Source organism: Sorex araneus, chromosome 6 (assembly GCF_027595985.1).
Source record: "Sorex araneus isolate mSorAra2 chromosome 6, mSorAra2.pri, whole genome shotgun sequence".
NCBI lineage: Eukaryota > Metazoa > Chordata > Mammalia > Eulipotyphla > Soricidae > Sorex > Sorex araneus.
Window position 1 is genome coordinate 57729395 of NC_073307.1, and position 12855 is coordinate 57742249.

At 50.4% G+C, this 12855-nt stretch overlaps 1 protein-coding gene across 1 annotated transcript in view; it reads left to right on the forward strand.

The window, feature by feature from the left end:
• Positions 1 to 10915: 10915 nt before the first annotated feature.
• LOC101542434 (zinc finger protein 568-like) overlaps positions 10916 to 12855 on the forward strand; it is a 36892-nt gene continuing 34952 nt past the window's right edge. The window contains exon 1 of the mRNA XM_055142724.1: positions 10916 to 10954. The gene's annotated coding sequence lies outside the window, so the exon portion shown is untranslated. The remainder of the gene's footprint in view (positions 10955 to 12855) is intronic.

Below are 12855 nucleotides of genomic sequence, written 5' to 3' on the forward strand. Positions count from 1 at the left end.
TTCCTGACCAAAATAAGTCTAGGAGAAGGATTGGGATATGAGCTGACTCAGCCATCTTTCCCTTGTAAAAAGGATCGGGGGCTCCATCTCCACCTTTGCCTCTAAAGCAACTGCCTAGGGTATTGACAGAGACCTCAGACACTCCTGGGACTTTGTTCTCAGGTGTCTATGGCTGGGACCATCTTGCAGTTCCCCCTTCCCAACCCTGCCTTCCTACTCATACCTTTCATGCTATTGATCCTGGCTGAGGACAAAACTCTCACCAGCTTCTCTATAGCAGGAAGGAACAGGTGGATAGGTCAAATCAGAGAAGTTGAGAGATGTATTCTTCAGTCTGTTAGCCAACATGCCAGTCTCCTGGACCAACCACTCTGGACTCTGAGGAAGTGGCATAAGCCAGGAAGTGGCTTAGCCCAGGGGAAGCCTTCCTGGATCTGGAGTTTACCCGGCACAAATCTCTTACTAACACTGTGATCAGCTTGGGACAGTCCAGCTCCAGTGCATCTGTACTAGCTGTTCTTTTGGTCTGGATCCGTTCTACCCGATTGGGGTGTGTGTGTGTGTGTGTGTGTGTGTGTGTGTGTGTGTGTGTGTGTGTGTGTGTGTACTTAACATACTTCTCTTATTTTCATGCCTAGGTCATAGCTTAGCTCTTATGCTAAATACTTTCATAGCTTAGCTCTTATGCTAAATACTGCAATGAATAATGCTGTACATGTGTCTTTTGGGGGATGCGAAGACCCAGTGGTACTCAGGGCTTCTGGCTCTCTGCTCAGGGATCACTCCTGGCTGATTTTGGGAGGTCATATGGGATGCTAGGTATTGAACCCCTGGTTGGTCGTGTGCAAGACAAGATGCCCTACCTGCTGTATTACTAGTCCAGTTCATTATGTCCTTTTGAATGAATTTTTAGATATCCAGAAATAGAATTGCTGGGTAGTATGAAAACTCAACTAATCCCCCCCACACACCCCGAGAAATGTCCATACTGTTATCCATAGGGATTAAGCCAGAGAACATTTTCACCAGCAGTGGATGAGAATTCTTTTTCAACATATCTCACCAATAGCAGATTGTTATCATTTTCTTGGGGGGTGGGGGTGAGAGGGGAGGGAATACCCAGTGGTACTCAGGGCTTACTCCTGGTTCTGCATTCAGGCATCACTCCTGTCTGGTTTAGGGAACTTTGACGCTGGGAGTCACAGTGGGGTCAGCCACATGTTAGGTAAGCTTCCAACCTGCTGGACTATTGCTCCAGCCACTGCCAGTAGTTTTGATGTTTTGGGTGGTTGTTTTGCCATACCCAACTTCCGGCTCTCTAGAACTCATTCCTGGCAGGCTTAGGGGACTTTGTGGGGTTCCAGGATCAAACCCTGTTCAGCTGAGTGCAAGACAAGCATCTTACCTGCTGTACTATCTCTTTGGCCCTCCCAGTATTTTTGATATGTGACATGTTTGCGATGAAATCTCATTGTTTTGGTTTGGATTTTCCCAGTAATAAGCGGTGGTGAGACTTTTTTATATGCCAGTTCAGTATCCTGTCTTCAGATGTACCTGTTCATTTTTCCACCCCACCTCCCTTTTTTGGTCTGCCATGCACGATTTCAAAAGGGGAGATTTTTTCCAGGTATGGGAATCATCACACCCGCAACAGGGCAAATGGCAGGAGTGTCAACCCCCCTAGCCAGTTTTAAAGGTTAATTTAGCCAAAAACTCCTTCAAGTTCCGATTGATCCTTCCCACTTGTCCCAAGCTCTGGGGTCTATAAGCACAATATAATTTCCAATTTGTCTCCAGGGCTCTTACCACTTGCTATGAAATAGCAGCATCCCCACAGGGCATGTGCATGTCAAACGTGTCATGTGAGCAGGGTCCTCGTTTCCTCATTGGGTTGTGGGTCACCTGGTGAGTAGCTAACTTCAACGGTCTGCTCTTAGGGAGAAAAAATATCTTTCCTCCAAGGGAAAGGTGGTGCTTGTTGTGTCCTTTCACCGGGATTGTACTCAGCTGGCCGTATGCAAGACAAGTTGTAGTCTCTCCAGCCCCTTCTCTTTTACTAGTCCTTTATTGCTGCTGTTGTATTTTGTCTTTAAAGTTGCTATATAGTTCTTTGCACTCAGAATTCTGTTGCTCTAGCTTGCTATTATGTTCTGTATCAGCATGAAGGTACCAGCAGAGGAACCCAGGTGTGTGTAATCCCATCAACGGCCAACATCCAGAGACTTAATAGCAAGCTCCCAGAAGAGAGCGATGCAGAGAATCTCTTGCCCGGTGCCTGGCTGTCTTCCCTGGGACACCTCGGAGGGGATGGGCTCCAGCTTCCCTCCCCACCCCAAGCAGAGCTCTCGGCAGCCGAAGACCACCGGAACCTAGCTAGAGCCATGCTGGAGGCCCCTCTCCACACATTTGGATGGGCCTCACGCATGAAGATACCGGCAGAGGAACCCAGGTGTGTGTAATCCATCAACGGCCAACATCCAGAGACTTAAAAGCAAGCTCCCAGAAGCGCGCAGCCACAAAGCAGCCGTGCCATATCTTGTAGCCTGTAAACCCATCAGCTACATAAGTATGTCCATCTAGCCAGCGCACATTTCTCATATTGGTGAGGCGGAAAAAAAATAAATAATAAATAACGAACATGAGACCGGTTACTCGAAACTAGAGGTATCACAATGCAGGACCATATATTTGATTTTGGTAACGGAATTTCTTAAAACCAAGATTCAATGTGGTTGCTTCTGAAGAGACCCTCACCAGCAAATCCGGGTTTTTCTCCTGTTTTGTTTTGGGGCCCAGCAGTGCTCTGCGGTTATTCCTGGCTCTGCAATCAAGAATCATTCCTGGCGGACATGGCGGGGGGGGGGGGGACCGGGGATCACATGGGATAAGCGGGGATTGAACCCCTGTCGCTTGTGTGCAAGGCAAGTGACCTTCCCGCTATTCTGTCCAGCGCTGGCCAGCAAATCGAAGCCTAAAGCACTGACTTTTGGGCGCAGTCACATAGAAATGAAGACTTCCTTGCACCTCCCTAAGTAGCCTCTGGGCTTGCTCCCTAATTTGCTCCCTGACTTTCTCCACGATGCTGACGGGCTTGCGCAAGAAGTCTGCGGGGAAAGCAGAGATGCTGAGGACGCGGTGCAGTGCATTGTGGGAAATGTAGGCTACGCAACTAGTCCACACGGGGCTCTGGGAAGTCTTCTGGGTTCCTTCTGCGCACGTGTGCACCCGCCCACGCCTCCATTTTTACCCAAGACAGCCCAGCTCCAGGCTTCTCGTAGTGATTGTCCCTGAAGGTCTGTGTGCTGGTTGCGAGGCTCAGCTATGTGCGGGTGTAGGAGGTCGGGACTGTGCGAGGGAGTAGGAGCCCGGGTCCGTGCGAGGGGATAGGAGGCAGGGTCTGTGCGGGTGCAGGAGCTCGGTCTGTAGCTGCAGAAACTCGGGTCTGTGCGAGTGCAGGAGCTCGGGTCTGTGCGAGGGGATAGGAGCTCGGGTCTGTGCGAGGGGATAGGAGCCCGGGTCCTTGCGAGAGGATAGGAGCCCGGGTCTGTGCGGGTGCAGGCGCTCGGGTCTGTGCGGGTGCAGGAGCCCGGGTCTGTGCGGGTGCAGGCGCTCGGGTCTGTGCGGGTGCAGGAGCCCGGGTCTGTGCGGGTGCAGGAGCCCGGGTCTGTGCGGGTGCAGGAGCCCGGGTCTGTGCGGGTGCAGGAGCCCGGGTCTGTGCGGGTGCAGGAGCCCGGGTCTGTGCGAGGGGCTGGGCGCTCGGGTCTGTGCGGGTGCAGGAGCCCGGGTCTGTGCGGGTGCAGGAGCCCGGGTCTGTGCGGGTGCAGGAGCCCGGGTCCGTGCGAGGGGCTGGGCGCTCGGGTCTGTGCGGGTGCAGGAGCCCGGGTCTGTGCGAGGGGCTGGGCGCTCGGGTCTGTGCGGGTGCAGGAGCCTGGGTCCGTGCGAGGGGCTGGGCGCTCGGGTTTGTGCGGGTGCAGGAGTGTCGGGCCGCTCCCCTGCGGCAGAGAGACAGAGAACTGACCAGCAGCTTCTCTCTCTCTGCAGCCGGGGCAGTCCGACGGTGTGGGTGAAAGTCTCTCCTGAGGGACCTGTAAAGGTGAAAGGGTTAAGGAATGACTCAAGACTCGTGAGGGTCTAGAGCGTTTATTCAAGGCAGAGTTGATGCTTATATACTTTGCAGGGGGATTGAGAAACTCGTAGGTCACGTACACAACGTACACAGCAGATGGGCAGTGAAGATAGGGGGCTTGTGCGTGTAATCATTAACTTACACATCCTTGACAATTGTATTGATCAGAGTGAGAGCAGGAACAGAGCTGTCAGCCCTAACTGTTTTCATTGTGGCTCAATATCCTGTTAGCGGGGGCTCGTGAACGTCTGTTTTCAGTCCCTCTATTGAGGCAGGCGGAGGTCATGCAGAGATCACAAGCTGTGGGGGAGAGGGGCCTAAGACTTCTCGTCCACGGCTCCCCACAGCTCCCCCTTTTTTCTTTACTTTTAGCAGACAGGCGGCAACTCACGGGTCGGCTGCGGACGGTTGCAGCAGGAGCGCAGCCTTCGCCACGCTCTGGCTACTCTGGATCGCACCGACGGAGGCTTCTTGCTGAGCATCTCGAAAGCCGCAAGGTTGAGATATTCAGGTGGTGACATCTCAACAGTCTCCAGGCGCTGGTACATTACGTTGGGATGACTTTTTGTAGCTTCGTCGATTTGAGTCTTCACGAAGGTGGTCAGGCGTCGAAAAGCCCATGGGCCAAAGGATATGAGCAACATAAAGCCAATAAAGGGTCCCAGTAAAGCTGGGAGCAATGTAGATAACCACGGTGTGGTTGAAAACCAGTTCTTGTACCAGCTCTCACTCTGATCAATTTCTCTGCGTCTATCTTCTAAATTTTTCTCTACACGTCTGATACTATCTCTGACTAGGCCTGTTTCATCTTTAAAAACACAACACTCTTCTTTTAAAGCAACACACACTCCCCCTTCCCTTAAAAACGCTAAATTTAAGCCACGACGGTTCTGGAGGACCATTTCTGCCAAGGAGTTAACAGTATTAGTGAGATGGTCAAGGCCCTGTTTTAGATCAGCAATGTCCGCATCAACCAGTCTCTGGAGAGTGGCAAGATGACCACGCGTCTCAACTAGGGAGGCGATGCCAGTTCCAGCTCCAGCAGCACCAACCGCCAGGAGGAGTCCGACTGTGATGGCCGTAATGGGCTCGCGGCGGTAGCGTTGGGAGCCGCGCAGGGCGAGGTCGGAGAGCAGATCTGTAGGGGAAGAAGAAGGGGGATCCTCAGGGGCCGAGGCCCTGGGTTGGGTGAACGGCTTGATAAGGCGCTCCGGGAGCCAGCGGGTTTCTTCCGTATCAGGGTTATGGACGCAGGCGTGGCCTTTTCCGTAGATGCATCCTGGCAGAAAGGAGTCCATCCCCTCCCTTTTTCAGGGCTGGGAGAGATCCTGGTTTCCAGGGTTTTTCTTGATGCTGAGTAGGCCCAGATTGTGTCAGTCACACAGATTGCCGGATTTCTCATTTTCCATAGCAGTGATGATTTCCATTCTTTCCTTAAGCCAACTGGCCTCTAGGGTCTCCCTGAGGTTTGTAGGGTACTTGAAACAGTACCTGTTGAATACCTGCTCCTGTCATTTAGACCAATCCCTTGACTCTTTCCCTGAAAGAGGGCTTTGGGGTCTCATAACTGATTTTCCTGTCTGCATGAGGGGTAGACCCTATTACAGAGAGGAAAGACTTTTATCTGGATTTATGCAAACCAACATAGTGCCATGAAGCATCAAAAACATACTGAAGGTACAAAAGAAGAGAAAAGCAAACATTTCACTTTACTCACAGTGAGATGCAACACACCCATTTGTTGTGGGTCCTAGTCAAAGAAGCTAAAATCTGTAGAGGAAAAGTGTACAATTTACATCATGTTTAACCCATTCAATTCCATGTTGAAAACCTTGACTTCCCATTAATAAGAGCACTGTACTGGGAGTCCAGTGTACAGTTAAACATGTCTAATTCATTTAATCCCATTTTAAAAAAAAAACACTTGATTTTCCACAACTTTTGAAGAATTCAATAATCTAAGAGCACTGTAACAGGAGTTCCAGACAATCCATCCAATATCTTTTCCATAGATCCTACCAAAAACATACTAGAACAATTCTGCATGTGATTTAAAGAGTTTCTTAAAACAGTGATCAGTTTCTTTCCTTTTTCCAACTGATGATATCTGCATCCATTATCTTTCTGACTTAAGACATACATCTATATTCTTTATAGTCCCACAAGTTTAAACTCTTATTTTTACTGAACTTAGTACAACATGATCTTCCAAGTTTGGGCACAAATTACCAATCATTTCATTTAACATGACAAAACTACTTTCAGTGTTATTTCAAAAGCATTAGGTCAGTTCTATAGATATTCAACAACTTTAAAGATGCTCACAACTAAAGTTCTTACAACATATTCATTGGGCAAAGGTTCACTCCACATTAGAAATTAACCAGGAGACATCTTAGAATTCTGATTTCTAGGAAAACACAAATATAAAGATTAAAACACTCATAGATTACCATAAAACATTAAGGATCTCACACTTGCATACAAACTTCTATGTGATGGTCAGAGCTAGATATGATATCTGGTGACAAAGCTTTGCAATGAATAAAGTTATCAGAATAATAACATGCATCTACATGTACTAGACAGACTGATTTAACAATAGTCAGTAAAATTTCCCACATTTTCCATGAAATACTCCATTCTTATCTCAAACTTTAACCAAGGCACAATGCTATGGCTTCAGACTATCAGGCTGACACCTGAGATTAATCTATTATAATTCTTTGCTAAGTATCTCTAGAAATTTTAGTTACCAAAAGTCTCAGAGATCAAATAAAATACCAGTAGGATAAGATTTGCAACCAAATTCATAACTCTAGAAACTCATGTTTTAACTAAACTATTACTCTTTGAACCTGCTTTTCCACAATTATTTCAGCTCACATTCTAATAATCCAATGCAGATGCATATGTACACTGACACAACAGCATAAGACCTTTAAACCATCAATTTTTATAAAACATGAGTAAACCTTCTTTGGCTTAAATCCAATAGTTTTTGTATCTTAGTTATTTCAAATCATGAGCTCTCTAACAATTCCACAATACAAACATGCTTTCAGACACAAAAAGAGTTCCCTTTTTTTTTTTTTTTGACTAACCTTTGATAATAACATAGAAAAGACACTTGGACTGTCAATGTTTATGGAAACATAAGAAAACTATTTTGATGGCTTCTGTACCTCTGTTTGTAAACTGGCTAAATTCCTCATTAAGATTGGCTGAATCTTGTAAAATAAAGCCTTGCATCCTCTGAACGCTTTATTTCACTTTAGTTTTAGGCGCTACTTCTGCAGCTCTTCCTAGATAGTAGAGACTCTGAACTTCAGAAGAATTACAACTGTTAATAGCCATTAATGTTCTTACAATAAGAAATCTAGATTGAGAATTTTGCATTTTCCATAGGTTCAACATAGGCTCAACATTCTGATAAGAAATCTCTGTTTAACAGAGGTTAATCTCTGTTTAACTTGGTCTAACAAGTTCCAAAAAACACCTCAACCCTTTAAATTGCTTGACTACATACCACTTTGATCTCTTGTAGTGATCCTGCTTTCCCTGGTCTAATTTTTACTGCTGATTTTCACTCTGACTCCAACACTCAAGTTCAAGTGTTCCACATAGAGACAGACAGACAGACAGACAGACAATGAATTTACTAACAAAAAAACACCACTACATGTGCACATGTATGCATTTGATCGATCGATCTGACCCTTCAAAAAATGGCAGGAAGAGAACTGACAGACTGAGAAAGGAAGGAGAAGTCCCCAGGGCAAAGTTAAGCCCTGTCGGCCGATTGGGAACATTACTCCCCGTTTCTCTGCCTGACCAGCCGGTTTCCTGCTTGTTAAAAACGGGTCAAGAAAGCGCTTTTGTTGATATAAGCCGGCAAAACTATGACCAAGTTGTTGAAGCTTAAGGTTGCCAGATGTTACTATTTTAAGATCAAGACTACTTCTGAGGTGGATAGACCACCTTAGCGACACTCTTTTTCATTCCTGATATTATTAAACACTCAACCACATGATCTTGCATTTTCCTGACTTCTCTGCTGATAATAATAAGCATAACTAAGAGAAATATAATGAGACAAATATACACACACACTAAAGGCACTTGCACAAATCACACTCCTGCATTCATTCGGACCGGTCCTCTCTCATTCCGGTGCGCACCCAACGCAGCACATTCACACAGAAATTGAGTCCACATTACCTTTTTCAAATGGGCAGTGCGGAGCTGCAACTTTTGAGTGCGAACGGAGGAGGGTAAAAGTTCAAAACCCAGAAATAAGTGAGGAGGGTGCAGTTGAATCTTATCTTGGGAAATGGAAAATCCGTGAGATTGAAGGGAGGAGACAAGGTGATTGGCGGCACGGATCAAGAGATCCTGGTCAGAGGAGAGCAAAAGAATATCGTCCATATAGTGATAAAAGGAGACGGAAGTGTAAAGGGAGCGAAAAAGGGTCCACATAGGAGGCTACATAAATCTGACAAAGAGTAGGGCTATTCGCCATGCCCTGTGGAAGAACTTTCCAATGATAGCGAGCTGCCGGGCCGGCAGCGTTAGTGGGAGGTAAGGAAAAGGCAAAACGAGGACAGTCTGTAGGATCAAGGGGAATGGAAAAGAAACAATCCTTAAGATCCAAAACTATCTTATGGGAATCCTTAGGGAAGGCGGTGGGGACAGGGAGACCAGGCTGAGTCGCTCCCATGGGGTGCATTGAGGCGTTAATTTTTCGGAGGTCATGAAGAAGGCGCCAAGCGCCGGATTTCTTCTTAATTACAAAAATGGGGGTATTAAAAGGAGAAGTTGTGGGCTCAATGTGGCCCGCGGCAAGTTGTTCCTGAATTAGGGAAGCGGCGGCGGCCAGCTTTTCAGCCGAAAGAGGCCATTGCGGGACCCAAATGGGGTCATCAGAGGACCATGAAATGCGCAGGGAAGGCCAAGGGTTGGGGGAAACGGGGGGGGGGGGGGGAAGTAAGGGCAAACGGTGCATAAACGGAGGTTGGGGAGGGGAGAGGCTGTGTCCCGGAGGTGTAGCCGAGGCCCTGACGGCCAGGGTTGGGGGAGAGGGAGATGGGTTTAGTTATCCCTTGCAAAAAACGGCCGAGGCCTTTAGAGGGAACATAGCCAGAGGCTAGCATTTGGTCAAGGATCTTTCTGTCTTTGCACTTAAGGATAACAAGGCCCATTTGATCCATGAGGTCACGGCCCCAAAGGTTAATAGGGAGGCCAGGGATAATATAGGGGCGAACCAGGCCGGAGTCACCGTCCTCATCTTGCCAGATGAGAGGACGGGCACTGAGAAGGACTCGCTTGGCCGTACCAGCAACACCGCTAACAGGGTTGGGGGAAGGAGAGGTAGGCCAGTCGGCGGGCCAGTCCTGGGGGAAAAACAGGTGGTATCAGCTCCAGTATCAAGGAGGCCGTGGAAACGGCGACCCTGAATAGATAGGGAAAGAATAGAGGAGGGGCGCTCCTGGCAGATGGTTTTTATCCAGTAAACATCGGAGGAACCAGGGTGGGTGGCGCCGCGGGGGTGGGGAAGCGCCGGCAATTCCACAGCTAGGGGGAGGGGAAGGGCCTGTGCAATACGGCGTCCGGGCACTAGCTGTACGGGCTTAAAAGGAGCAACAGCATGGAGAAAAATTTCCCCGGTGTAATCATTATCAACAATAGAAGGCTGAATAATAAGGCCATCAAAGGTGGAGGAAGCTCGGCCAATGATCATAAAAAAATATCCAGGCGGAGGGGGGCCAAAAATGCCAGTGGGGATGGAATAAACACCGCCCTGGGGTGTTAATAAGTGTGGGGCGGAGGCACAGAGGTCAAGTCCTGCTGAGCCGGGGGAGGCCCGGAAGAGGGTGGAGGTAGAGGGGCGTAATCCAGCAACGGGTACTGGGGTGCTGGCGGAGGGGCTTGAGTTCCCGCATACAGGGCCTGGGCCGGGGCTGGGGAGGTGCCCGCCTGAACCCCCGAGGCTGGGACAAAGGGAGTAAAACGAGGCTTGGGGCGCGGGGCCTGGGGGCGGCCCCTGAAGGAGTTTCCCTGAGCCGCGGGTGGCTGGCGGCGGGTAAGGAGGGGGTTAGGTCCCAGAAAATTCCCATCCAGGTCCGTGGTCGCGCGGCAGGAGGATTTCCAATGGCGGCCGCGGCGGCATCGGGGGCAGAGGGAGGGGCGCTCGGAGGTGGAGCCAGCCTGCACAATAGGGCCGCGCCGCTCCGGGCATTTCCCAGCAAAGTGGCCAGGGCGACCGCAAGAGTAGCACACGTGGCCAGCATTTTGGCCTTGAAAAGCCACTAAGGCTCCAGCCACCTGTGTAGCAAAGGAATGAGCATTTTTGCAAAGAGAAATCATTTCTTCCAAGGACCGAGAGGGTTTAGAGGAACGAAGAAGTTGACGGCAGGCAGGATTAGCATTTTCAAAGGCAAGCTGCTTAACAAAGGGGTTAGAAGTATCTGAAATGCCCGTGGTTCTATCAATGGCCTCTAAGAGGCGGGAGATAAAGGCATGATAGGGTTCATCATCAGCCTGTTGAATTTTGGCAAGGGGAAGAGAGGGGGCAGAGGAAGAGGGAAGGGATTTCCAGGCTTTAAGAGCAGCCTGCGATGTAAGGTTAAGTAAGTGATAAGGGAGGTCCCGCTGAGCATGGATGGAGTCATAGGGCTTTGAGCCCGAGATCTGGAGGAATTCCAATTCATTTGTTCGGGCGAGATCTTTGCAGTTATTGACAAACTCCGCCTCCCAAAGAATAATTTGTTCAGGGCGGAGGCAGCGGCGAGCAGTGATGCGCCATTCCTCGGGGAAAAGGTTGCCGCCGTAAGCGAGGCTTTCCAAACAGGAGAGGGTGTAGGGAGCCCGAGCGCCGTAATCCTGAACGGCTTTGCGGAGTTCCCTAAGAGAGGCCTGATCGAGGTCCCTGAACTCGAGTTCCTGGCGATAGATGTCGCCAGGGCCGCGGCGAGGGGGCGGAGGAGAGGGCTGCGGGAGAGCACCCGCCGCCTCCGCGAGGGTCGGAAGAGGGGTGGGGGGGTGAGGACGGGGGGAATCAGAGGGCTGGACCGCAGGGACAAGGCGGCGAGCCGCACCCTGAGCCTGTGAGCGGGTGGTCATGGGGTGGATTGAGGAGGCGGAAGATGCAGGGGAGCCCTCCGCCGGAGGGGCAGCAGGGGCGACAGGGGTGGAGGGAGGGTCCTGGGGGACGGGGCGCAAAATAACAGGAAAACCCTGTGGAGTGTCAGAAGGCGACAGGAGAGAGAGAAGGCGGTCTATAGAGGAGGATAGGCGATCCATCGCTGCAGCCGAAGAGGCCTGCAAAGGGGGATCAGGAGGAGTTGCAGCAAGAGAAATTAGGGGAGGGTCCCCGTGATAGGCTGCTGCCGCGGCATCCAAGTCGGCCTGGTCTTCGGGAGACAGGGGAGTGGGGGAGGGTGAGCGTTCAAGAGCAACAAAAGAAGAAGAGGAAGGAGTGGGTGGCGGAGGGGCCGAAGCTGAGGCAGAGGCATAAGATGGGGGGCATGAATCCGAAGGGAGGACGGGGGTCTGTGCGCGGGAGGCGGAAGCCAAAAGAGCTTGGCCATCCTTGATGATAGCAGCACAGGATTGGGAAATGGGAGCAGCGGTAATAATGCCATCAAGGAGCTGCCAGTATTTTAAGATGCAGTCCTTGAAGGCAGGGTCATGCCGTTCGTCGCAGTAGGTGGACAACTCGTCGCCTAGGGAGAGCCAGGTGGAGCGAGCAATTTTAGGAGCAGTAAGAACGAATGAGGGAGAAGCCTTATGTAGGATAGCAAAGAATTGGGAAAGGTCAGCTTTGGAAACATGGACCTTGCGGGAGACTAGTTCGTCCTGTAAGGATTGGAGGAACTTGGTCTCAGTACTAACAAGGGAGCCCATAACGCAGGGCGAGAAGAGGGAGGCAAAAGCCTGAATACTGTGGTCACGAGGACGTAGCCAGAGGCGAGGGGGTCGACTAAATGTAAAAAATGGGGCAACAGGGTCGCGAGGTGCATGCACGGAGGAAACTCACACGTATTCCGACTCCGAGGGGACGAACACGAGGAGACCCGGGATAGACCGTCGACCGGGGAGGAGAGACGGGGGATCCACCGACGTTGGGCGCCAGTTGTCGGGCTGTGTTTCCCTGCGGCAGAGAGACAGAGAACTGACCAGCAGCTTCTCTCTCTCTGCAGCCGGGGCAGTCCGACGGTGTGGGTGAAAGTCTCTCCTGAGGGACCTGTAAAGGTGAAAGGGTTAAGGAATGATTCAAGACTCGTGAGGGTCTAGAGCGTTTATTCAAGGCAGAGTTGATGCTTATATACTTTGCAGGGGGATTGAGAAACTCGTAGGTCACGTACACAACGTACACAGCAGATGGGCAGTGAAGATAGGGGGCTTGTGCGTGTAATCATTAACTTACACATCCTTGACAATTGTATTGATCAGAGTGAGAGCAGGAACAGAGCTGTCAGCCCTAACTGTTTTCATTGTGGCTCAATATCCTGTTAGCGGGGGCTCGTGAACGTCTGTTTTCAGTCCCTCTATTGAGGCAGGCGGAGGTCATGCAGAGATCACAAGCTGTGGGGGAGAGGGGCCTAAGACTTCTCGTCCACGGCTCCCCACACAGGAGCCCGGGTCCGTGCGAGGGGCTGGGCGCTCGGGTCTGTGCGGGTGCAGGAGCCCGGGTCTGTGCGAGGGGCTGGGCGCTCGGGTCTGTGCGG